We start from the raw sequence: 10,267 nt of genomic DNA on the forward strand, positions 1-10,267 counted from the left end.
CTGCATTCTGTACACTCCAGAAATAAGCAAACAAAACACAGAAAGGAATGAAGCCCTAATTTCAATTCCATTTGATTTAACAAATATTTATTGTGAGGATATTGAATGTCAGGCTCTGTGCTTGATGGTTTAGAAATGAATAAGATGGTGTCTCCTTCACTATGTTAAAGCTCCTTGAGGAATATGATCAATATATATTCAACTGATCATAATTAAATATTGGATAAAATAAAGACTAATTGTAAGGTCCCTCTGTTCTTCTGGTCTTTGATTATTTTCCTTTATTGGTCTCCTTTCTCAGTCTGTTTCTTCATGTTGGTGCTCCTTAAGGTTTTGTTCTTGATGATTTTCTCACTTTAATATGCACTTCTTACATAATCTCATCCACTTTTATCATTTGAAATAGCACCTATGTATCAATGATGCCCAAATTTATACATACAATGCAGTCCTATCTTTTAATTGCAAGCCTATTTGAGCATCTTTACCTGAATGCACTGCAGGAATCTCAAAAATCAACATTTCCTACAGCAAGTTATCCTTTTACCACCGCATTCCTCCAATTTACTTGATTTTCCATGTTCCTAATCCTGATTGGTGGCTGTATTAGTTTACCCACACGGTTATGAAAAAGTACCACAGACTTAGTGGCTTAAGCAACATTTATATTGGGACAGCTCTGGAAGCTGGAAGTTAGAGATCAAGTTGTCAGCAGAATCAATTTGTTCTGAGACTTCTTTCTTTGGTTTGCAGATAGCCATCTTCACGTTCATGTGGTGTTCTTTCTTTCTGCCTGTCTGTGTGCTAATCTCCTGTTCTAAGAACGCCAGTCCTATCAGATAAAGGCCCATGTGTTTGAACTTATTTCACCTTAATTATCTCTTTAAAGGTCCTGTTTTCTCCCAAAAATCCAAGTGCTAAGGTACTGGGGGTTAGGCTTCAAAATATGTATTTTGAGGAGACACAATTCAGTGCAGAACAATGGAATCATCACCCATTCAATCTCCCAAGCTAGAATCCAAGGTTTAGGGTGAAATCCCCTCCCCAATTCCTAGACATTTTTACACATTCCCTTTATCCAATAAGCTATCTAAGTTCTTACATCTTTCAAAGCTGTTCTTTGTGTTCACTGATGAAACCTCATTTAAGTTATCATATTCTCTGATAAGTCTCAACTCTGTATCTCTCACCACGTTGCTTTCAGAACTCCAGACCCACCTGTAAATCCGATCTGGGCACCTCCTGGGTACCTCAAATACCACATACTTGAGAGTGAACTAATTATCTCTCTTCAAGCTTAATTTTACTCTGCATTTTTTCACAAAAGAATGTGAAGATCAGTGATTGGAAAAGAAACCTTTGAATGATCCTTGATGCCCTCCTCTTTGGTTCACACATTCCCTTGCCTGGTCAATTCAGATCAGTAAATTCTGCTTCTCCACCACCCTGTTCTCTCCAGGCTCTATCCTTGCTGCCACCATTGAGGATCTCACAGTTATTCATGTTGGTGCATTAGAATTCCAATTTCCTTGTTTCTGGGGCATTGATTTCAAGACGACCTTTTTTTTAAAATTTTATTTATTTTTATTTGAAGGGCAAATTTTACACAGGTAAAAGAGACAGATCATCCATCCTCTGGTTTATTCCTCAAATGACTGCAGTGGTTGGACCTGAGGGGATCTGAACCCATAATCCAGGAACTTCTTCCAGGTCTCCCGTGTAGGTACAGGGATCCATGAACTTCAGCAATCCTCTGGCACTTTCTGAGGCCACAATTAGGAAGCTGGATCAAAAGTCGAGCAGCTGTGGCATGAACTGGTGCCCATATGGGATGCCAGCACCACAGGTGGAAGATTAACCTGTGCTGCAACTGCATTGACCCCCATCAAGATGATTTTTCTAAGACCCAATTCTGAGAATAATTCCCCCACTCCAAGACCTTCAATTTCTAATCCTTGCTTATAAAATACAAGTTACTTACAGTGACAAGGTACTTCAGGATCTAGAACCATTCTGTCCTGCAACCTTAATTTTGGATAAATTTTTATGTGGAGATAGAGACAATTGGCCATTTAAGCTGCACAAATCAGTGGGACATAGAGCTATGATGCTATCCATCTCCTACTGTCTCAAAGGGAAACAAATTCTGTTGTCATTAAAGACTTGTTTTCTTCGTGTCACAAACAGGGAGAAAGAGACAAATTCTTACGTTTACTGGTTCACTCCCCCAGATGCTAGCAACAGCCTGGAATTCCACCTAGATTTCCTACATGGTTGCTAGGGTTTGGCCATCCTTGGTTGCTTTTCCAGGCACTCTAGCAGAAAGATGGATTGGAAGGAAAGCAGCTGAGACTCACATTGGTACTCTGACATCTGATGTGTGCTCTAACAGCAGTAACTTAACCCACTGCATCACAATGTCAGCCTAAGGGAAATACTTTTCTAATTGCCAGAGAAATGACTTGCATATACTATGGTCTGTAAATTAAGAAATATGAGTCATGGTTCTATCTGCTCTAAATTTCTTAAAAAGGAAAATGTGAGAGCAATCTCATGGAGAATCTTCAGTTTACTGGGTCAGACAATTGCTTTCAATAATGTTACACTATATTTCCGAAGAATCTCTTGGGATTTACACTCCACTGATGAGCATGCTTTACTGTCTTTATGCCACAGGACATTTTCACTTGCTATCCTCACTGCCTGGATTTCTCTTCTTCCACCTGTTACACAGAGAAGTATCGTTCAGCCTTCAAAAATCTGCGTAGGTGTTACCACCTCTTGAAAGATTTCCCTGGTCTTATCTCTGCAACTTCTTTGAATTCTTGAATTAATACACCTTCTTGCCTTGGTTTTTATTATCGGTTTTCTTTTTTGAGTGCTAGAGTGTCAGAGAAATAGGAGAGACAGAAATGTCTTGTTTACTCCCTAAGTGCCTGCAAAAGCAAGTTGAAACAAGGAGCCTGGAACTCCCATCTTCTTCCTCATGAGAGGCAAGGTTGTAAGGAATTGGACCATTTTCTGCTGCTTTCCCAGAAAAATTAACAGGAAGCTGGATTGGAAGTAGAGCATCCAGGACTTGAATCAGCAATTTGATAATGAAATACTAGCATTGCAGACAGCAGCTTAGTTCACTGGGTTATGATGCCAGCCCACTTGCCCATACTTTAACCATTGCACTTAGTACACTCCGTATTATTAGTGGCCTTTATATGTTTCTCCTCTCCTGAATAGACTTTGGGACCTTTTAAAACATTGCAAATGAAAAAAAATTAAAATGCTTTTAGATGATTGAATTAAAATAGGAGTCAAAGCAGTATACCATGAACACATCAGGAGGGGTGATTAATGCTGTTTTAGGACAGCAAGAAAAATGATGCGAAGCACAATGGCATTTTAATAGGTTGTTCATTTATTAGCACATTTATTTAGTATCCCCTATGTGGCAGACACTATTACAGGAGCTGGATATATATTCAGTAGTGGACAAACAAATCTACTCCCTGACTTTGTAGAGCTCAGAGTCTAGTTGGGGAGACAGGCATTAAACAGAAAAAAAACTGTAAAAAATAAAATTATGAAATATGCTAGGAGGAATCCAGTTTTTGTTGAGATCATCTGATTTATATTAGAGAGATCAGGGAACTCCATTGTGAGATGTTGGTTAATTAAGTTCAGGTTGACTTAAGTAATATGTAGACGTTACCTAGTGAGGAATAGGGAAAAGATAATTCTGTGAAGAGGGAACAGCACACACCAACACCCTGAAACAGAAATGAGATTGAAGTGTTCAAAGAATAAAAGGAAAGTCATATGATCATTATATAAATGAAGAGGAGAGACATTTTAGATAAGATTAAAAAGGTAGGCAGGAACTATAATATCCAGTGTTATATTCAGTAGGACTACTTGGGGACACATATAACAGCAACCGATTAATGTGATTTTAGGGAAATAAAGGGTGAAAATCTCAGTGTGAGCAGTTCAGGCTAGTTCAAGTGTGAGGACCAAGCTTTCATGTTTCTCTTCTGAGATCCTTTAAACATGACTTTCAGTCTCTTTTTCCAAGATGGAATAGTCATACTAGACAGGAAAATGAGAGATAGCAAAAAAAGGAAATGAACATGCGCCATCTGAATTTGTCGCCTCCCATTGGGAAAGAAACAGTTTTCCTGGAAGCCTTAATATATTATTCTCTTTTTGGCCAGGACTCGGTAGAATGGACCACGCCTAGCTATAACAGAGTTGGGGAGATTTTATAACAAAATTTGGGGAGATTTTATTTCCATTTCAGTCTTTTACTATTCCTAAAATCCTGATTTTGTTATACAAGGAACAAACATATTGAACAGGCAACTTTTAGTTTCTGCCGCAAGGGCCTTGGTAGGGATTTGAAGTTTTAACATGAGAATTTCTTGAAATTTTTAAGTAGAATTTTTTATAAGTCTGTTAACATCTTTCTCTTTGGCTGCCATGAAAAGAATGATTGTAAGGGAGAAAGAAGTTTGAAAGGTTGGTTGTTTGTAGGTAATTGAAAAGAATAATGGCTTGGACTATGGAAGCCATCGCAGAGCTTAAGAGAAGTAGGTAGATCTGGGATAATTTTCAGGGGCAACATATTTTTGGAAGGCAGGAAAAAGAGACAAAAAGGACTCAGATTTCTTTTTTGTGCAATTGGATGAAGAGTGGCCCATGCACTCTTGTTAGAATATATTGAGGGCCAGTTTGGGCTAGATGGTGAGTTCAGTTCAGAATATTCTGAATTTGAATTGTTCGTGGGACATTCAAGTGTGGCTGTCTGGCTGGCAGTTGGAAATAAATGTTTGCAACTCAGTAAACAGATACTGCAGTGGAAATATAGTAGTTGGGAGCCAGGTACCTTTGATGGCATCCAGAGGTTTGGGAGATGATGACATGGTTTATCAAGAGAGTTCAGTATAGGAAAAGAAGAAAATTCAAGACTCCAAACCTCTGGAAGAAAAAGTAGGAAATGCTCTGCGAGATACAGATATAGGCAGTGACTTACTAAAAAAAAAATCATCAAAAGCAAAGGAAGTCAAGACCGAAATAAACAAATGGGACTACATTAAACTAAGAAGCTTCTGCACAGCAAAGGAAACAATCAACAAAGTAAAAAGCAACCAAGAGAAGGGGAGAAGATCTTTGCACACTACATAGGAGACAGAGGGCTAATTTCCACAACATACAAAGAACTTTAGAGCAACCATGACATCAAAACAAACAAACCAGTCAAGAAATGGGCAAGGCAAATGTGCAGACATTTTATAAAGGAACAAATCCAAATGACTAACAAGAATATGAAAAAAAAAAAAAGCTGAAGCTCTCGGGCAATAAGGGAAATTCAAATAAAAACAACACTGAGGTTTCATTTATCGCCAGTAAGAAAGGCCCACATACAAACAACTACCCACAACACCTGCTGGCAGGGTTGCAAGGAAGAAGGAACCCTACTCCACTGCTTACTATGGAATTCAGGCTGGTACAACCACTCTGGAAGTCAGTGTGGAGAATATTTAAGCAACTGAAAATTTACCTACCATGTGACCCAGCAATACCTCTTCTAGGAATTTATCCAAAAGAATTATTACACGAGAAAGCAACATACACCCCAATGTTCACTGCTGCACAATCAACAATCGCAAAAACATGGAAGCTGCCTAAATGCCCATTAACAGAGGACTAAATAAAAAAAAAAATCATGGTTCATCTATACTATGGAATACTACTCAGCTGTTAAAAAAATGAAATACAATTGTTTTTGGCCACATTGGCCAAACAAGCCAAACTAGAGACCATTATGCTAAGTGGAATGAGCCAATTCCAAAAGGTCAGATATGACATGTTTGCTCTAATATAAAATGATGTCAAATCTAAGGATTTAGCTGTGAATTCTAGCTTATTGCACTTCATAGTTATTTGTACCCTTTGTAATAAGACTTTGTGATGTAAACCATTAATCAATCATCCATAAGAAACTGATTACTTATAACCACCTCAGATTGTTAATGTCTCTTTGATCACTGTTATTGCTACTGCCTATAAGTAACGAGGATGTAGTCATTGCATCTTCATTAGTGCATTGGGACACATGATGACATTTATCCCTATGTGAAGATACTGGACAGTCTTTTACACCACCCTTGCATCACATTGATACTTTTGTTATATGTTTGTTAACTTCATGCTGATGAAGGTTTACTAATTTTTTTTCCTCCCCATGGTGGACTGTACTCAAGGGCATATATTTTAGAAATGTAGTGAAAATTAATATAGTGAAAACAGAGAGAAGTCCTCATACATGTACTATAAAGATGAACTCACAACGAAATTACTGATAATCACCTACATTATTGGGAGACACCTTAGTGGCAGCATGATGGACTTGTGTAAGCTCACGAAAGACACCCATTGTAACACTTAAGAGGATAATAGAACGGAGGGGAGAGGAGGGAACTTGGGATGGAGGTGGAGGACCCCAGTGCCTGTCAAACTATATCATAAAACTATAAAATAAATAAAAATTTTAAAAAATAAAATTCAAAACTGAGCCTCAGTGAATCTTTGGCTGTTTATTTAAAAATGTGTTTTTGGGGGCCTGGTGCCATGGTGCAGTGGTTAAGGTCCTCGCCTTGCACCCCCGGGATCCCATATGGGCACCGGTTCTAATCCTGGTGGCCCCGCTTCCCATCCAGCTCCCTGCCTGTGGCCTGGGAAAGCAGTCGAGGACAGCCCAAGGCTTTGGGACCCTGCACCCATGTGGGAGACCCGGAAGAGGCTCCTGGCTTCGGATTGGCATAGTATCGGCCGTTGTGCTCACTTGAGGAGTGAATCATCGGTTGGAAGATCTTCCTCTCTGTCTCTCCTCTCTGTATATCCGCCTTTTCAATAAAAATAAAATAAATCTTAAAAAAAAATGTGTTTTTGGAAGCTGGTGTTGTGGCATAACAGGTTGAGTTGCTGCCTATGATGCTGCTCAACTTTGTCCAGCTCCCGGCTATTGTGCCTGGGAATGCAGTGGAAGATGTTCCAAGTGCTTGGATTCCTGAACCTCTGTGGGCGACCCATATGAAACTCCTAATTTTTTGTTGCACAGCTCCATCCATTGCAGTCATTTGGGGAGTAGCCAGCAGATGGAAGGAGTCTCTCTCTTTTTCCCTCTCTCTCTCTCTCTAACTCTACATTTAAATTAAAATAAAACAAAATTTTATCTGCTTTTAGAATATATGTCATGTTTATATAAAAGGATATACACTCATAAAACAATCAAGAAACAGAAAAGTATGAGAAAGGGGGATAGTCTTTCCACTAATCAGGAATAAACATTATTGTCCCTCAGTTTCCTTCTCTGAAAAAAGGAGGATAAAAACAGTACCTACTTTTAAGGTTGTTGTGATTACTTGTGAAATAATCTACTTAATGTGCTTATTCTGATACCATATATATAGTAAGCTTTTAAAAATAGCAGATACTTTAAGATTAATGAACAATGTTCTAGGCTTCAGTTTTATGACACAGGGTGAATAAATGAGTAGGCAGATTTTGATAGAAATGAAATGGACAATATTTGTAAATTATAAAATTTTAAAAATGCATAATCAGGTAAAAAAAATAAAAGTGAAAACAAAGAGAATGGCAATCTGAAAAAAACTGATTTAAAGTTAAAATCAAACATTAGAAAAACAGATATTGTAATAATTATATTTTAAAGTCTATATTTCAGCCTTTTCACAACCTATTCGTTTCCTAAGTGGCTGGTTAAGCACAGGGGGTCTAGAGCTAGTCCAGCTGGGTCAGAATCAATGCTGTCAATGATTAGCTTCATGAAGATGGGTAACTTATGCAGACAGGGGAATGGAGCTTCAGAAAGTCCATGTAAATGTGTGTTATAAAAACCATGCATAGATTCAAAACATTTTAAATATAAATAAATTTACCTTGAATTCAATTTTATGAATTTTTTGGTACCTTAATTTTTGTCTTTAAGTACTTCCATTTGTCTCATATCAGAATAAGAACTAAAAAGTATTTTTTCATTGGGTTGTTGTGAGCAATAACTGTGTTATTACATGTAAAATACTTGGCATAGTGCCTGACACATATGTAGTAAAATGTAATTGCAAAGAAATTAGTTATGATTTCTAAATCTGCAAAATATATGGCCCTTATCTTCTTGCTCTCATCTATTGATTTCTATTAATTTTATTATTATTAGCTTATAATTTATTATGTTTATATTGTGTTCTGCACCCAGAATTACTTGGCCTTAGTTCTATGTTTAAATTCCCTTAATGCTTGCCACTAGTACTATTACCACATTGACTTTACTATTAATTTCTAAAATATTTATTTATTTATTTGAATAGCAGATGGAGAGAAGGAGAGGAAGAGGGAGGACAAAAGAGGGAACAGGAAAAGTATCCTCTGGTTCATTCACCAAATGCCCACAACAACTGCAACTGGGCCAGGTTGAAGCCAGGGATTAATTGTCCAGTCTTGGTCTTCCACATGGGTGGCAGAGACCTAAGTACTGAGTCATGTGCTGCCACCCAGCATTTATATTAGCAGGAAGCTGAGTTGGAAGTAGAGGCAGGACTCAAACATAGGTACTGTGGTGTTGAATGTTAGTTTCTCAAGTAGTGGCTTAGCCCACTGAGTCGTAACACCTGCATCCCTAAGTCTGTAATTTTTATATATCTCTTGATTATCTAGATGTTTATCATGTGCTAGTTTATTCTTTTAAAGATGAAGTACTCATAATAAGCTATTACAAATATAAGGAAATTGGTTCACACGTCTATAATATGTTTCAATTCTTGAAGTTTGCATCCTTGACAATATCTAAACAAGACATAAAATGCCTGGGTCACAGTTTAACTTTCTTGAGACTTGGTCTCTATTGCTTCACTGTTTGTGATATTGTAAGTTACACTGTTCCTTTAACCCTGGTCTCTATTTTTTGTTTTCTGACTCACCAAATTGCATTGTAAAATTCCAGGACAAGAAATCAGATGATGTAAGAGGAGAATTGGCAAATATGATTGAAAGAGAGTGGTCATGGAAATGGGAGGGAAATACTAAAGTGTTGTACAAACAAAATGCATTTGACAAAGAAGGTGATAGTAAACGGTGCCAAAAGCTTCTACAAAGTCAAAAGAAATTGCAAACTCAGATTTGAATGTATGTGTGTGAGGAGGAGAGGAGGGAGAATTGCAAAAGAAGCATCTGGACTGAAAGAAAAATATGAAGAAGATTATGTAGTTACAAAAGTACGTATTTAAGATGTTGGAATGAGTAGCATGGTAGCTAGAATATTGACTCCCTGAGAGAAATGAACTTATTGCCCAAATTACTCAGATCTCTTTTGTTCCCCCTCAGGGGCCATCTTTTTAATTTTGTTTTTGTAAAATAGTTTACTTGCAATGCATGTAATGATTAAAGAGTGGAATACATTATGCATATAAAATCCTTTATATTAAGAAAATGTATATGTGAAGAGTATAAAAGACAAATTATGAATGGGCAATCATACGATCAATTTGAATAAGGTGTTATCATATCATATAAATACTTATTTTGCTCTTAACCATGTAAATAGAAATTAAATTCACTTCTAACTGGTTAGACTGGTGGAAAGTGATGATGTCAAGTGTGGAAGAGGAGGTGTAATTATAGAAACTTTCTTAGATGTTTCCAATGGAAACAAAAATGTGTGCAACTGATTGGGTGAGCAGCTTGATCATATCAGGTCGTGTTGAAGAAGACATGTTTGCGAACCAATGGCAGTAAAGCATTTACTTCTCCCTCTGCAGTGCCTGGGTTTAGAAGAGAAGGAAATAGTACCAGGAAAAAGTAATATTCAAGGATTTCATTAGTGGATAGGTAGGAATGATCTATTCTTTGCATTTCATTTTTTTCTCCCCATCTCTGAAACAAGTTGGAAGAAATAGGGTGGAAGATGGAGGAAGAGGTAAAAATTTCTGGGTATTGGATACCAAATTTTTTCTGAATGTCAAGGGTGTGTTCAGGACTAGGGATTCTGTAGTAGGTAAGAACTAATTAGACTTAAGGTGAAGAACAACTCTGTCTGATATCAATTCTATGAATGACTAATTTTATGGAAGACTATTTAATTTATCTATATCTAACTTTCCACAATAGTAAAATACTTGCAATGAAATATATTTTAGGATTAAGCAAACTATTCTAATGGAAACTACCCTTAGGCTCAATTCTTTGTATCTTCTCC

Source organism: Ochotona curzoniae, unplaced genomic scaffold (assembly GCF_017591425.1).
Source record: "Ochotona curzoniae isolate NIBS_2020 unplaced genomic scaffold, NIBS_Ocur_1.0 scaffold_1852, whole genome shotgun sequence".
Taxonomy (NCBI): Eukaryota; Metazoa; Chordata; class Mammalia; order Lagomorpha; family Ochotonidae; genus Ochotona; species Ochotona curzoniae.